General features: G+C 40.8%; 1 protein-coding gene across 2 annotated transcripts in view; it reads right to left on the bottom strand.

Moving 5' to 3' along the window:
- Positions 1 to 5,655: 5,655 nt before the first annotated feature.
- Positions 5,656 to 15,355, bottom strand: part of cd276 (CD276 molecule) — an 83,596-nt gene continuing 73,896 nt past the window's right edge. For both annotated transcript variants that reach the window (XM_088004152.1, XM_088004151.1), the window contains exon 8: positions 5,656 to 6,566. The gene's annotated coding sequence lies outside the window, so the exon portion shown is untranslated. The remainder of the gene's footprint in view (positions 6,567 to 15,355) is intronic.

Here is a 15,355-nt window from a genome sequence, read left to right on the forward strand (position 1 = left end):
TTAGAGAGCAGAAGGATCAAAGTGGTGCAGTACAGGGCCAGATAACAAGCGATAACTGACTGTTCATGGGACCATTAGATGAAAATGTTTTTTTGTGAGCAAGCAGAGCACACTGTGGGGGGAAGAGGGAGGAAAAAGCCAGAGCAGTGACATTAAACAGCATCACAAGTTTCACTTGAATTTGCGGTACCAATCATGAAGCGTCTCATCAGGAGCGTACCGGTAAGACCCGTTTAGAGTACTATGCAACACATAGTGATATATGTATAATTAAAAAATTATTTACGGTTAAATTAATCGGTCTTAGCATATAAACTTGTCAGTGACAGAGCATACAGATCAGTATCAGGTCTCACACTTCGATAAGTCAAAAACGTAACAAGAAAGACGTTACCTGTTATGTTAGTTAGATGTGCCATGAGGACTCAGTTAGGGAGATTTTGTAAAAAGCATTAAGTTATCTAAACTATTGTGCCCTGCAGGCTAATTAGGTGCTTAGAATAAATAGTTTAGCACTAGGAAAGTACTCCTTAACTTGTTTTATATGCAAAACGTGGTATCTAGTTACCCACCAATTAAAAAGCGAGACCCAGAAGTGAGGCAAAAGTGCTTCGTGACAAGAGAAATAATTGCAAAAGGTCTAAAGTTGTTAGTGAATTTGTTTTTGTATTAGTGAAATAGATATTTTCCAGAGTCTCTGCACCCACTCAACACATAATTAAAAAGCACCCAAACCTTGCTTATTGTAAGGTACAATAACGCAATGCGTGTCAACCAGTCATTTAAAGCCCAACAGTTTTCCCTAACTTTACACTCTTAAATAACACACCTGGGTTTAGATAAAATGACCTGAATCAAATGACTGAATTCCCTCATCTGCATTCATTCATTCAGTTCCACAGATGAACTGTTCATATGATTCAGTTGTGTTGGATAAGGGGCGAATGCCTCTAAAAGTTGAAAGGATGGAGTTCGAGACCTTTGCTTCAGATATTTTAGTCTCATTTAGAGGTTAAGAAACTGTCTCATTGAAGAAATATGTCCTAAGAATTAAAGCCGTTGAAACCTATAAAAAAAAAGAGATTATTTACACCAGCCGCTCTAATGAGTCACCTAGACTAGACTCCCAAGAACACTGGTTAAAGAATGTTATTAGTTTGGTTATTTCTCCAAGCTATCGCTGCTGAAATGTTGATTTTGAAGGTTTTGCTGTAAGGAAGTTATGTTTTTCTAATTTGATTTTTGTTTTTTTAATGACTTATTGCATGAACTAGAGTCGACAATTACACTCTCTTGAAAATCACTTGAGTAAAAAGTTGATCACACTTCAGTTTCTTGTTTACCAATGGTTTATTATTTTGGGTAGATGTTTTTCTGTTCGATTGGAATTACTGATTCTACAGAAAAAGCTAGCCGAGTGCTAGCAAGGTTGTTGACGTCTTTGTACTCATCCAAAGAACATAGTAAGTCTTTACATTCAAAGTACGCTTGCAGTGAGATGCTGCCTGGCGGCATTCTGATGGCTTTCACTTGTCACATGTCCCACAGCAGATCTGTGTATTGTCATAGCTGTGTATAAATCTGTATCAGCACAAAGCAGAGGTATTGGTCGTGATCTGTATGCATCATCGGTGACAGTATCTTCTAGAGTTGTGGCTCGTGTGACATTTGTTCTTAAAATACAGCTGCCGAGATTTCAATGGACAATTTTGGGAACCTCCGAGGAAATCAAGTCCAGTCTATGAATGACAAAAGCAATCAGACGAGCAGCTGCTCTCCCATTGGCTCTGAGGTGCATGTAGACCACTGTGTGTTACAGCTGCTGGGATTGGTGAGGCGAATAAAACAGCGAGATATTGTCAGCAGTTCAATGTCTGGCGTGAATGTTCTCTCTCCTAATCACAACAGTATTGTATTAACTTTTGTGTGCGTGTATCCGCACCGTAACTTCAGTGATTTTTCCAGGTGGCAGATGATTGGTCCAGCCAAAACGCGCTGCGAAACATTTGCGGTTCAGAGTCCACGTATTCACCTGTTCGTAGAGTTTTCTGTGGAACGAAACTACAAATTATTCTCAGAAAGTTCGCCCATTTGGGGATTTTTATTTAAAATATTGAAAAGAAAAGCTCTGGTGAGCAGTTCAATTAAGAGCTTATAGTTAGCATTGCAGCAGAGGTTTATATGAGTAATATTGGCTTGAAAAAAATACATTTCATGCAAATCCACTCCCACTCCTTGGTCTTTTTCATCTCCACAGCATTAAGAACAAAGTCATAAACCTCTGACAGAAAAAAAATATTTTTCCTTTTCCAGAACAAAATAACAATACAGACGGTGAGCTGAACCGCTGGTGTTTGCTGCACCTATGCTCCAAGTAGCTGACCCACCAGCTACAGCAGCCGCGGCTATTTATTTACATGCATCTTGATAAGTTGTGATAGATTAGCTCTGTATTTCCTCTTGTTAACCAACTGCACAGCGGTCTTCAATCCTGGTCCAGGGGCTGGTTTTCTTTACTACCATCTGCGTAATTGCATTCGCTCGCTGTCTCTGATGTGGATCAGACTTTTTATTAAACTGAAACAAACTAATCTTTCTTTCCAGACTAGTTGGCCAGAGAGCCACTGACCTCAGGTGGTCCATTGCGAGCTGAATGCAGGCCAGGTGTAAATCCACACGGAGAAGAACTTGGCATTTGTCTCCTCCATTTTGATCAGATATTGTTTATGAAGCAGTAAAAGTCTGTCACATTGTTGAGTGTGTACTAAATAAAATTTGAGGAAAAAAAATTTTTTAATCAGGGCATCATCGGCGTACTAAAATTTAAAGAGCAAAGCTGTCCTAATTCGACCAACGACTTTAATGAGGGCTTCTGTCTGCATCAAGTTAAATGCAGCATGGCAGTGCGTGTGCTATGATTAATATCCTGTATCTTTGGACTGCAGTGTGAGGCAGATTGTGGTAAATTATATATTAAAAAAAAAAGAAAGGAAAACTTTTGGGGAAAAATAAACTGTGTGACTGTAAACTTGTTTATATGCTTCATAAAACCAGTTTTGACGAAAAAACAAAAAAGTCAGTCTAAACAACATCAAGAACTGGTGTTATTTTTATTCTGGTTTCTGTTTGTGAATGTTTTCCCATCAGCTGTTCTTGGAGTTATGCCATGCATCTGTAATTATTTGCATCTGTGTCTGGTTATTTGACGCTCGAGAACATTTTACATTCAAATACAGTTTGAAAAGACACGGACCTGCAAACATCACAACTCCTGGAAAGCATCTATGTTTGTTTCAAAAGTTATATGCTCATCCCCACCATGGCATCTGCAACTTCAAACCCAGGTGTATTGACAATTTATATAGAAATTAAAGCCCTGACATCTTCATATGTTACTTCCTAAAATACTAATAAAGCCAAAAAAAAGAGTATGACATAACTAAATTACAATAGATTTTTTAAAGCAGTTAAAGGCACTTTTCACACAGAAATATAAACATTTGAACCATGCCCTCTTAATCAGAAAGGCACTACCATATATGGTAAATAACAAATGTTACCACACAATTTTCTGTCCTCTATTTAGTATGTAATATTAGGTGTCTTTTTAACATTTTATTGTGAGAATACTAACTTCAACCAGGTTTGAGTTATATGACTGGGAGTGTCCTCCGAAAAGCTCATATACTGTAGGTCAGTTTCAAACTTAAAAAGCTGATTATGTCCAAAGAAGTGAGACCTGCATACATGTTAGAGTCTGGCCACCCCTAGACAGTCATAACAATTAAAAGAAAATCGAAAATAGTGAACATCAGAGAAGAACAGAAGTGGGACAAACATTTCAACATTTAAATGTCGTCAGATTTTTAGTGTTTTGAATAAAAAACAAAGCTAACACCATTGGTGCCTCAAACAAACTGTCATTATTGTTTTTAGCTGCTTCCTTAGCTGCAACTTTGTTTCTGTATGATTTGTTCATATCGTTCTTGATTCTTGACATGGAAATAAATATAAATATTGTGAGCTACAAGCTTGAACACAATGAAAGGTAAACGGTTATAAAAACTGCTTCCTTTTGTTTCTGAAAGTGTTTTTTGTTGTTTTTTTAAGGAAAAAAACACATTTTTAGAAAAGAAAATCTAAAGCCTAAGTCATTGTTTGTGATGTAGTAGCACCAGACCCCTTTTCACTGCCAACTGAGCGGGTCACTTGTATTTGAATGCTATGCAAGGTGAATGCAATTTGGAATTAGGGATTGCGAAAGGCTTGACAGACTTCTAAATTAAAGACGGCCTGCCGTTTTCTTCTTTTGTCTCACGAGAATGACTTTTAATTTCCAGACTCCACATTCAGGGGCTGAAAAAAAAAAATTGTGCTTCTTTTCAGTCTTGTCCTTTTTGACGAGAGAGAAAAAATATTTCTACACAAATACAGACAAGTGTTATTTTGGCTTCCAAGCACCAGTTTATACAACTGAAAAACCTATTTCCACTGGGCATCTATCCCCTCTTCCTATGAGATTTAGAAGTCTTTGCAGAGATTTCAGTATTTGGGCATCACTCGCTCACAGAATACGAAAATATCTTCCAAGACTGGCACTTTCTTCCTTAATTCCCACTGCATTTCACCCCTTCCCAATTCCTGAATGAGAAAATGAGCGCTTCTCAGAGAAGAGCCAACCAAATAAACCCCTCTTTGGGCCTGGAGCCACTAATCTGTAATTTAATTTCACGCAGGCGTCTGGGGCGTGAGGACACAGACCAAGGTCAAGGACGACTGTACAGAGAGATCTGGATGTTTGGGCACAACCTGGGGTTTGATCAACACTCTCACACAGCTTAAACAGAGGACAGTGAGTGTTTTGTGAGCGTGTCTGTATGTGTTTTAGCATTCCTCACCTTGCAAGGCCCCCATCTCCAAGAAATGCTACGTTATGAGGATCCGCTTCTCCTTATGGGGCCCAAATCCAGGGCCCTACAGGAAGAATTGCTGTTTGTGTGAGTTGAGTTTAGGGTTAGGGTTAGGCATGTACTGGTATTGGGTAGGTTTACGGTAAAGGTCAGTGTAAGGCTATAGAAATTAATCAAAAATGACTGGAAGTCAATGTAAAGTCCTTGTGAAGATAGAAAGATGTGTTATGTGTGAATGCGTGTGTGTGTGTGTACGTGTGTGCGTGTGTGTGTGTGTGTGTGTGTGTGTGTGTGTGGAGGCTGAGAGGTATTTCAGTAATGGTTACTGAAGTCAGACTTGATGCAAGGTAGCTATTCAGCATATGACAGCAACAAACATTCGCAGAGAAAATCCATTATTCAAAACGAGTAAAATGTTTGCAATGACTGAGCATCTGCAAACAGAGAGAGATTAGCCCCAAAATAGGACTGCGTCTAACTGGGAACAATTCAGCATGTCAGAGTTGATCTGCATGTAAATGAAATATTTATATTACTTTGACCGTAATTCACGCTTTGCTCATTATGGAGTGTAGTTGGCGGATAAATCACCTAATGGAATGTGGAAGGGTGAATTTGAACAGCCTGGCTAATCCTGCGGTGGTAGGGAAGAAACGTCTGTAATAAACTCGACCTTGTTCCGGCTGAATGAAGACAGAGAGTCCCCACCCAAGAACAAAACCAATAACTACCAATGAGCCGACAGTTTCACCATGTCTCTTTAATGTAAATAGGCACTGGGTTTTTTTTTTCATTATTTCAAACAAATGGCTTTGGTATTCATACATAGGCATATGGCACTGGGACTCGCTTATGTACTTCAAAAGGATGCAATAAAAAAAAAATGTACACCCCCGCAGGCCGGAAGAGATAAAACATTCGGCGTCAGCTGTAGAAACTAGCCGAGATTGTCTTTCTTCATTAAAAACAATTTCTTACATGTAAAAGCTGTCGGGTCAGGGAGAGGGATCAGAGTGTTTCACATCCGCCATTTGCAGTTTGTTGGAGCTTCGCTGGCGTTCACTTTCAATTGCCTCGACTTACTGAATATAGGAGAGCGGCGCACACTGACAGGTACAAGTTACTCCAGCGACAGACGCTAATTAGCAAGTTGCAGCGTAATAGGAGAGCCGGGCTCGCTCGCTCGCTCGCTCTCTCTCTCTCTCTGGCAACTGAAGCAGGGTCATCTCTTTAAGTGTCTCACTTCCTATTAGACAGCAGATCTCTGGCACACGCCCCATCGCGACTCATGCAGAGTGATGTCAGTGACAGACAAAGGATCCTGTCACATCCTGTCGTTTTCAAAAGCGCCCGCCGCTCTTCGTGTCGCAGGCAACACGACTCATTCAACTGCGTTTACCCGCCGTTGCGCGTCTCCGTCGAGAGAATGAAAGGAAGGCAATAGAAACTAATGGCACATGATGTGTTTATGTGTTTGGGTGGGAACTCGAGGGAAAACCTAAGAAAGGAGATGATGGACTCATCTTCTGCTCAGCGAGGCTTTGACATTCTGCAGGGGATGCTGGAAACAGTCTCCAGGTTGATGGATAGGTGGACTGGGATTACCCGCCAGACTCATCTCCTCCTTCTTCCACCCCGACTGTCTGGCCTCGACTTCTGAAAAGAGACACACACAAAAAAAAACAAAACACAGATAAATTTGGGTTCTTTATAGCAAAGGACATGAAGAAAGAAACCTGAGTAAAAAAAGCAAATCTAACCTGTTATGTAGGGAAAAAAAACGTATCTGCAGTAGAGATTGCAGCCACATACACTGATGAAGCATCAGATTACGACCACTCACCCCTGCGGTGAGGTCGGTCTGCAGTGAATAACACTGATTATCTTTGAGCCATGCTACCTATTAATGGATGGCATATATTAAGCAGCAAGTAGACATTTTATCCTCAAAGTTGATGTCTTAAAGGTAAGAAAGGCAAGTATGACAAGGGCAACTGTAATGGCAAGATGGCTAGGTCAGAGGAAACTGCAGCTCAAGTTGTTCGAGGAGGGAGCGATGGGGAAAACGGCGACGATGCCTCAGTAAACCCCAAAAGCCCCATGAGTCACATGATTAGCGAAGGCTGCCCCATGTGGTCCGACCCTACAGATGAGCTACTGTGGCTCAGGATGTTTAAGAAGTTAATGTGATGATAAAAAAGGTGATTCCCTGAATGCAGAGACTTCTTTCAGCAGGATAATGCAACCTGAGGAAAAACAAAAATAGTACAAGTGCATTGCGGAAAAAAGGCAAACTGATTGAGGTAGTGTGATGCTTTGGACGATGTCCTAGAGACCCTTGGGTCTTATTATCCATAGTTATGTCATTTTGTGACTTTGACATGGACCACCTCCCTCATTAAGACAGTATTCTCTGATGGCTGTGTGCTCTCTCAACAGGGTATTGAGCCCTGCCCCAAGCTAAAACTGGTTGAGCAATGGTTTGACGTGCATGAAAGTAAACTTAAGATGTGCGCCTGGCCTCCAGATTCCCCCAGATCTCAACCCAATCCAGCATCTGCACAGGAAAAAAAAGAGATCCAATCCATAGAGGAGCCACACCACAGCTTACAGGAGTTAAAACATCTGCTGCTGGCACGTTGGTGCCAGAAATCACAGCACACACTCAGGGATCTGGCACAGCAAAAGAGGGAGCGACACTCTTAGGCATGTTATAATGCTATGCCTGATTGGTGTGTGAAATAATTTGAACAAATACACTCCACACACATTTACCATCATGAAATTACCAGCTACAACACCCCAACAACCAACACATCTCTTTAAATCAAGACATCCTCTCTGCATGTCTCTCTGAACTGCTCCTTCCTCGTAGCCCATGCGGACCACCCCACTGAGAAAGAAATTGTTCTCCTTGCATCATTAAACAGTTTGAATTAACTCGGGTGGAATTTAATTGTGTCACACATGACGTCCCCCTACTTGAAGCTTTTAAAGGCAACATAGCTTAGCTACAGCTATAGGCTCGGAAGTTTAGCATTATTGAAACCAGTTTTAATTGATAACGGTCCAACCGGTCATCAGGGAGGCGATTCATTTCAGTTTCCAGATATTGCACATACTGTGTGTAATCTGAGAGGAAGTAATAATCTCTGACTTGGGATGGAGGGAATATCTGTTTGTGTTCTGTTCGGATGTCAGCTGTCTACACTCGTCCTCATTCCTTTGTCTTGTTCTTGTCTTGTCTCGCCTTTTAAGAACTCGTTTCATAATCCATTCCAGTTATAGTTCGGTCAGGAAGCTGTTCGTAGCGCATAACTGACACTAATTATCATCCCTTTATTATATTTTACACATGAGAGCCGGTGCGATGCGCTGTAATTCTGAATGAAAACCCTACAGGCACCGCTAACTGCTTGAAAATGTCAAAACAAAAACTGACGCAGTTAGAGAGTCTGCCGTTGCAAACGATGGAAATCTCAGCAAATTACAAAAGCTGCCAGAAAATAATATCTGCTAAATGGAGATTCTTAAAGAAAGAAGAAAAAAAAAATGCACTCAGGCTTCCATTTGCTCCCTGTCAGGATGCAATCCGACCTGCCATCTTATCCATCACCCAAATGAATACAACGCAATTCTCACACATGCATTGTTCGTCACATTCAAATCAATGTCCCTCGAGAGATCGCTAAGTAAGAGTGTTTCAAAGTGGAATGGTTGAGTGAGAGAGGGTCAGAGGTGAAAAAAGGAAATAATAATAAAAAAAACCTGTACTTTCACAGAGGTGCAGAGCTATTTGGAGTCGTCTAAAATAACTCTTCCAGGCGAAAGGACTCAAAGAATAAAATCCCTTCCAACGTTTCCAACAATCAGCTTCTCTCAGTCAGGAGGAGCCAAAGCAGTCACGGCAGAAACAACGAAACCTCTGCCCTAACAACTCGGAGACAAGCTGATGGACAGATCCATTTAGTGCAGGTAAACCGGATCGCGGGCTAATTTACTAAGGATATAGGAGGCTGGTTACAAGAACGGTGCAATGGGTTTAATCTAACAAAGCGTTAAAAACCACAGTCTGTCCTCATTTACATCGAAATGAAAATGATTTTTTTTTTTTTACCTCCACCAGTTGTCTAGCTCGGCTTAAAGCAAAGTGTACTTGTAAAAAAAAAAAAATCCCCACCTCCGCAGCCATAGTTTTTGACTTTGACAGAAACAACAACAACAATCGGAGCAACTATCAAAGCCCGATGCCAGGCATCGCTCTGAGAAAGCAAATGACTGGGAATAACCTTGAAGACGAAGTCAGCATAATGAGGAAGCCGCTAAACTTTAGTGATACTTAGGAGAGGATTACCTGATGATGAAAAACACATCACGGCAGTTTCTCTGCACACAATGGATAATTACAAAGTATAATGCGCACCGCTCGCAGAGGATACACAAGCTCTGCCTTTAAGGATACATTTACATTTAAGCAGATACCTTTACAAGCCTGCAATGAAAACAGGATCCCAAGGGTCCAGCAGGACACGAATAGAGAGGTGTGGAATATATTTAAACAGTGGTTAGACTCATCAGCGTGGGAAGGAATATAATAGGCAATTGTTATTAGGCTCAACCACGCATGGAAATGCACCAAGCAAACGGTGGTGCTCCACGGTCCCATTGGCATTAAACTAGCAGGGGAGATGTTTACATATCACCAATGTTAGACATTACTATTCATAAGTGACACCTCCAATATAAACAATGCCATCATAGTTGTTTTGAAACCTCCCATTAGGGAGTCTGATTTCCTTAATGGAGATAGAAATGTTCAGATCGATTGTCCAGATTTGCTAACTAAGGTGTTGGGAGAGAGGCTTTACCGACGAGAAGTATTTTACTTCATGGTTCAATCAGGTGATTTTGTAAAATTGTCAGAATTTTAGCAATAACTGACTTTGTGTTACTAGGACGTGCTATTTTCAGTTGTATATATCCTTTATTTAGCGGGAACAAACAATTCATTGAGATAAAAAAAAAAAAACTTTTCCAAGCGTGACCTGGCCAAGATGGCAGCAAAAGACATACAACAAATACCTGACGCAAGATACAAGACCAAATACACAACATACTGCATTTGGTAAAACAAAAACGTATTCGTTTCTGCCCGATAAATTCCAATAACTTTCTATAAGTTCCCTTAATTATAAAGAATATATTTCCGATGCGAAATATTTTCAAATTCTCCATCTTAAATGTCCGATGGGAAACTTCTGGAAAGGCTCCAGAAATCTATTTCTAAATCCACGTATGTGTCCCGAGTGGCAGTGGCTATGAACTCCAAATGAACCGTCGAGGCAGCGAAGCCCCAAAGCAGCTGCAGTCACTCACATTAGAGGGTGGTCTTCACTCAAGACTGACACTAAACTGTATGATGATGGTGCTTTTATCAGATCCTGGCACAAGAAAAGCTGCAACCGCTCCAGCTCTCTTTCTCCAGTCAAAAACAGAAATGCACGATATGTATGATCCAAACAACAGGGAGCCCAGTCTGACGCTTATGAGCCGATGCCAGGTGGGATCAGGACCAACCAAAGAAAATCATATAAAACTGTAGTTTGTATTTATTTTTTTTTAATGGGCAAATCAATTGTAAACATACAAAAAAAAATACTGTAAAATGTTGCAATTTATCAAATCTCCATGGTGTACAACACTGCAGAAAATTGTTAATCTAATCCAAACGGTTTCATAATTTGCTTCTAAGGACCCAGAGATCCTTTACTGAACAGTTTCTAAGAGTTTTATTTTTTAACAAATAGGGGGATAACATTCAGTAATGACCTGGCACAGGGCAGAAGAGACGCACAAACCTTTAGTTGATAATCTACTGTTTGACAACTTTTCAACAAAGCCCTTAAAAATACTACTACTGAGCTGCAAACTGCATTATTTTTCATACATTTATTAAAAAAATCCACAACAAAATGCCTGCTAGAATTTGGGGCAGGCTTGCAGCGATATAATTGGTTCGTCGCTTGAGTATTGGTCAAATACAGGACTGATAATGAGAAAATATACAGCGGAAGTCCAAAGAAAAAAACCCTTTAAAAGATGTTTTGGAAACCGGAGAAACTATGGATCAAACACCGCTTTAAACGGCGGCGAAAGTCTCGCTCATTAGGAGGAAAATGTAACAGGAACAGGGGTGACTAGGGATTTTTGGCTTTAAAAAAGGTACACACAGAGTACCTTGCAAAATCGTCTCACAGTTTGTCATGTTATAACGACAGATTCTCATGGTAACTCAAGAGGAGCTACAAGGATCCACAGCTCAGGTGGGAGAATCTGTCGAGAAAACAGCTCAGTGATGTAAGCCAGCAAGTCCTGCTTTTATGGAAGAATGCAACAAAAAAAAAAGCTACGATAACCTTGATAATCTCTCCATCCAATTTGAATAAGTTTGAGAAATGTACAAAGCAGAACGGGCAAATGGCTTCTGTCTCTTTGTGTGTGAAACTTATAGATACAGCAGATACACGAAAAGCCTTGCAGCTGTTAGTGCAGTGAAAGGTGATACGCGCCACACCTTTTCATTTGTATTCGCAAAAAATGTATGCATTCTTTTTCCCCGCCCACACACGGCCGTCCCTGATCTGTGTCGGTCATAAAATCCCAACAAAACACATCTAAGTTTGTGTTTTGGCAAGTTTTCTATATGCCTCTTTGTTTGCTGAAGCCTGTAATGTAGCCACTCCCGCATGTTTTGTGCCTTGGGTTGATATTGTACAGGAACATGAGAGGATGTGGCAGACAGTTACTGGAAACAGGAAACACCGTTGAAATATGTAGACTCTGCAGGAGCAGGTCTCTGCGGGAGAAAAAGAAAAGAAAAGAAACAGAAGGAAGAGTCCTGAGCAGTGATAATTCACATAGGTCACAACACATAACAATGATCACTGCTTGAATGATGGAGTAATGCAGCAGCTCCCGCTACAGGCCTTTCCACTTTATCCCAATAACACTAAGCCAGAGTGAGGCGTCTGACAGTTCATTCTGTTGCCACAGTGTTATTCGAAAGCAGCGACATGTATCACGCACACACAAAAGAAAAAAAAAAAAATCATACCCCTTTATCTGTTGTTTTTTTTTTTTTCCCCCCTACATGGTATGGCCCAGCCTCTCTCTAAAAAACACTCTGCAGCCCCCCTGGTGTTAATTATGAGATCCCCTCTTTCCCTCCCTCTCCCCCCTCTGAGCCTGGGTGGGACGTGGAAGTGCATTAATCTTGATTTTTCACTTTAGACTAGAGGATCATTTGAAGAGACTCCTGTGGTAAACCCCAAAGGCGAGGTGACTCGGTACCTGAAGGAAGACAGCGGGATGAGAGAAGAAAGACTCCCCTGTTTGTTCAGCGCACATATTGGGATGCCGTCCACCTCTTCAGGCAAGTCAATCACTTACCTTACGGGCCTTATTTTGTCAGCGTGTTAATCTGGATGAATATTTAGAGTCACACAGGACGGCGTAGCAGACGTCTCCCACCTGTGTTGTGATGGATTTGCTCTCAGATGCGGCGTGAAGGTGAGTGTCACCTTTTAAGATGAAATGAGCGAGAGCAAGTGACTTTGAGGAGTTCAGTCAAAGAGTTAACGCTCAGCCAGAGGCGGAGTTCAGCCCGACACCAACACACGATTCGCAGGGCTTGGGGTTTCTGATTTGCACCAAGTCTGCGTATTAAAGCTGTTGTTCAATTAAAAATACTTCTGTGTTATTAGATTACAGCCACTGCCTCGCCACGCTCTTATTAGCAGACTGCACAAACTAAATGGAGTGTGTTCAAGTGAATGCACAGGTCATTTTAGCAAATGAGAACAAAATGAGTTCTTTTTAACTAATGAACCAGTTGAGTGTTGGAAAACTTTTAGGATAGCATGTTCTTAATCAATTAAAACCTCATGTAAACTCTAAAATACATTAAAGAAAAACATTAAAGATCTGCTGCTGTTGTTGTTTTATTAACCTTTCAGACCTAATAGTTACAGTCTACTCTGCAACCCCAGAATCAGAACCAAATGTGGAGACGCACCGATCAGATTCGATGCACCACAAATCTGGAACAAACTTAGAGGAAACTGCAAAGATGCTGAAACACTGAGTTCTTTTAAATCAAGATGTAGAGTCTTTCATAAACTTGGGTGTAATATGGATCAGAACGAACCTTCACGGCTGGTTTTACTAAACAAAAGTGTAGCTTTTGATTCTGTTGACCGCTGAGATTTGAATATTTATAATGTTACTGAATTTTGTTAATTAGCCATTTTAGCAAGTGTTCTATTACATTGCCAGTTTCCTCAGTTTCTCGTCTTCTTTGTTAGCTTGCTTTAATCATCTGAATGCTTTTTCTACCTCCACCACCTCTACAAATGATTCTTTATTACACTTGTCTGTATAAAAAGTGCCGTATAAAAATAGATTAATTTGCTACATCTCAGTTGTGTGCAGCATAAAAAAACTTTCAGTCCTAATTCACTTTCTAACAATCAGCCGCTCTGAGCACCAGATTGTTAAAGAAATAGTGCCATGTTTTTATTTTTTTTTATTGTGATGCTTCTTCCTCTTAAGTTAATGAAGAAGCTCTGAGGCGCAGAGCATACATGTAGAAATATGGCCATTGCAGCTCAGTCCATCTGCATGTGTGCAAATTTCTCTCCAAGTTTCATGACCACGCTACGATGCTTGCAGACTTCAGGAAGCTAACCATGAAAGTTCTGGGCAATATGTTCTGCATATTCCCATCACAGTGGGGAGGCTGCTCAGCGGTTAGGGTTTTTTTTTTTTGTTGTTTGTTTTTTTGCCAACTTTAAATTTTCCTGTGTGGAACAAATCCTCTTTGATAGGCCACAGCTTTGTAAACAATATGCTGATATTAGCTTCTAACTAATAAGACTTCAACCTGTCTGCCAGGCATATAGTGCTTGATGTGAAAAGTTTTTAACACCCAAGAGAAAACTCACTTTTTTATTTTACGTTGACAAAGCAACAATCACACATGGATTTGACACGTTCTCATGAAATGTCCTTTTCATCCAGAGGCACAGAGTAAACTGCTTGAGGGAGCAATGTTAGACAATGCAACTTCATATAACAATAATAACAGTGAATACTATCATTAAAGCTGGAGATTTAATACAACTATTGACTTTCTGCATGTGTTCCGTCCATCCGTACAGGAGATGCTCGTTTCATCCGATCGTACTCGGGATCAAGATGTGGGATCTTGTACTTTAGGTCATGATCCACATCTCATGCTCATGTAAAAAAAAACATTTGTGGACACATCATTTGACTGTACAGAAATCACATAGCTCTTGAGCCTCCTGCAGTCTTAGTGCGACGCTCAGGAGGAAAGCAACAGATGTCGCATTCGGACAGCGGGGTTAGCGCCCAGGGTGTCCCGTCAGACCGTCAGTTCCCAAAACCACACACACAAAAAAAGAAAACTTGAAAAAGTGCACAGGGTATAAAGCTTGTGGGATTCAATGGACCCCATCTCTTAAGTCTGCAGGAGGGTTAAAAAGATCAACTGCATTTTGTAGCCTTGCAACACCACTCAAATGAAACACGGTCAAAAGACTTTCAATGTTGTACTGGACCGATAAAGTCCCATGATTCCCTCACCAAGTCTTCAAAGACCCTGAGGCTGTTCTCCAAGGCCATGAGGAAAATCACACAACTCTTCCTGAATCTAAGCCTCGACAACGAGAGTCAGAGCCTCCTTTCCGACACCTAGTAAGTACGCTTTCTCTGCAAGGCGGAGAAGTGTGATGCCTCAATGGTTCAGAACACCCAATCCAAAGCACTGGGGCAAACATGGTAGTATGTACCATGTACTATGTAGTTACCTTGAATTTGAAATATGGAGGCTAAAACAAGCAAAGGTCAATATGCTACATAAATCTAGGAATCCTTTATCCTGCTAGGTATAGCCCCTATTTTGAGTTTGCAGGGTTTTTAAATCTTTTATATGCTGCTACCGCTTGCAATCCGGTCTCATGTCCACTTCCCAATATACTCACGCACTTCTTTTTGTACACTCATGTATTTTAGCGTCAACACACCGCTGATTTTGTATCTCCCCTCTCATCTGCAACATGAGTAATCTATAATGGTTAATTGAGCCCACAGGCAGCTGGTTTCAGTGAAGGCTCCTTTGCCTTTCTGGAAAAAAACAGGACCTCTCTAGAGAAGTCAGCTCTCTGTCGAGAGGCAAGCGGAGCAGAACTCTCGCTGCGTTCATTAGCTGTCATTGATCAGGGATCCAGTCACTGTGCAACTCCTATCAAAGCTCCCATATTGCCAAGTTTCATCCCCTTAAAAAAATACTACAAAGGCAAGAAAAAAAGTAGATCAGCCATGATACGTTTTATATTTGATTTTTTTTTTTTTGACTGGATTAT

The sequence above is a fragment of the Poecilia mexicana genome, unplaced genomic scaffold, assembly GCF_051168715.1.
Source record: "Poecilia mexicana isolate PSO_F unplaced genomic scaffold, ASM5116871v1 scaffold_3, whole genome shotgun sequence".
NCBI classification, from domain to species: domain Eukaryota; kingdom Metazoa; phylum Chordata; class Actinopteri; order Cyprinodontiformes; family Poeciliidae; genus Poecilia; species Poecilia mexicana.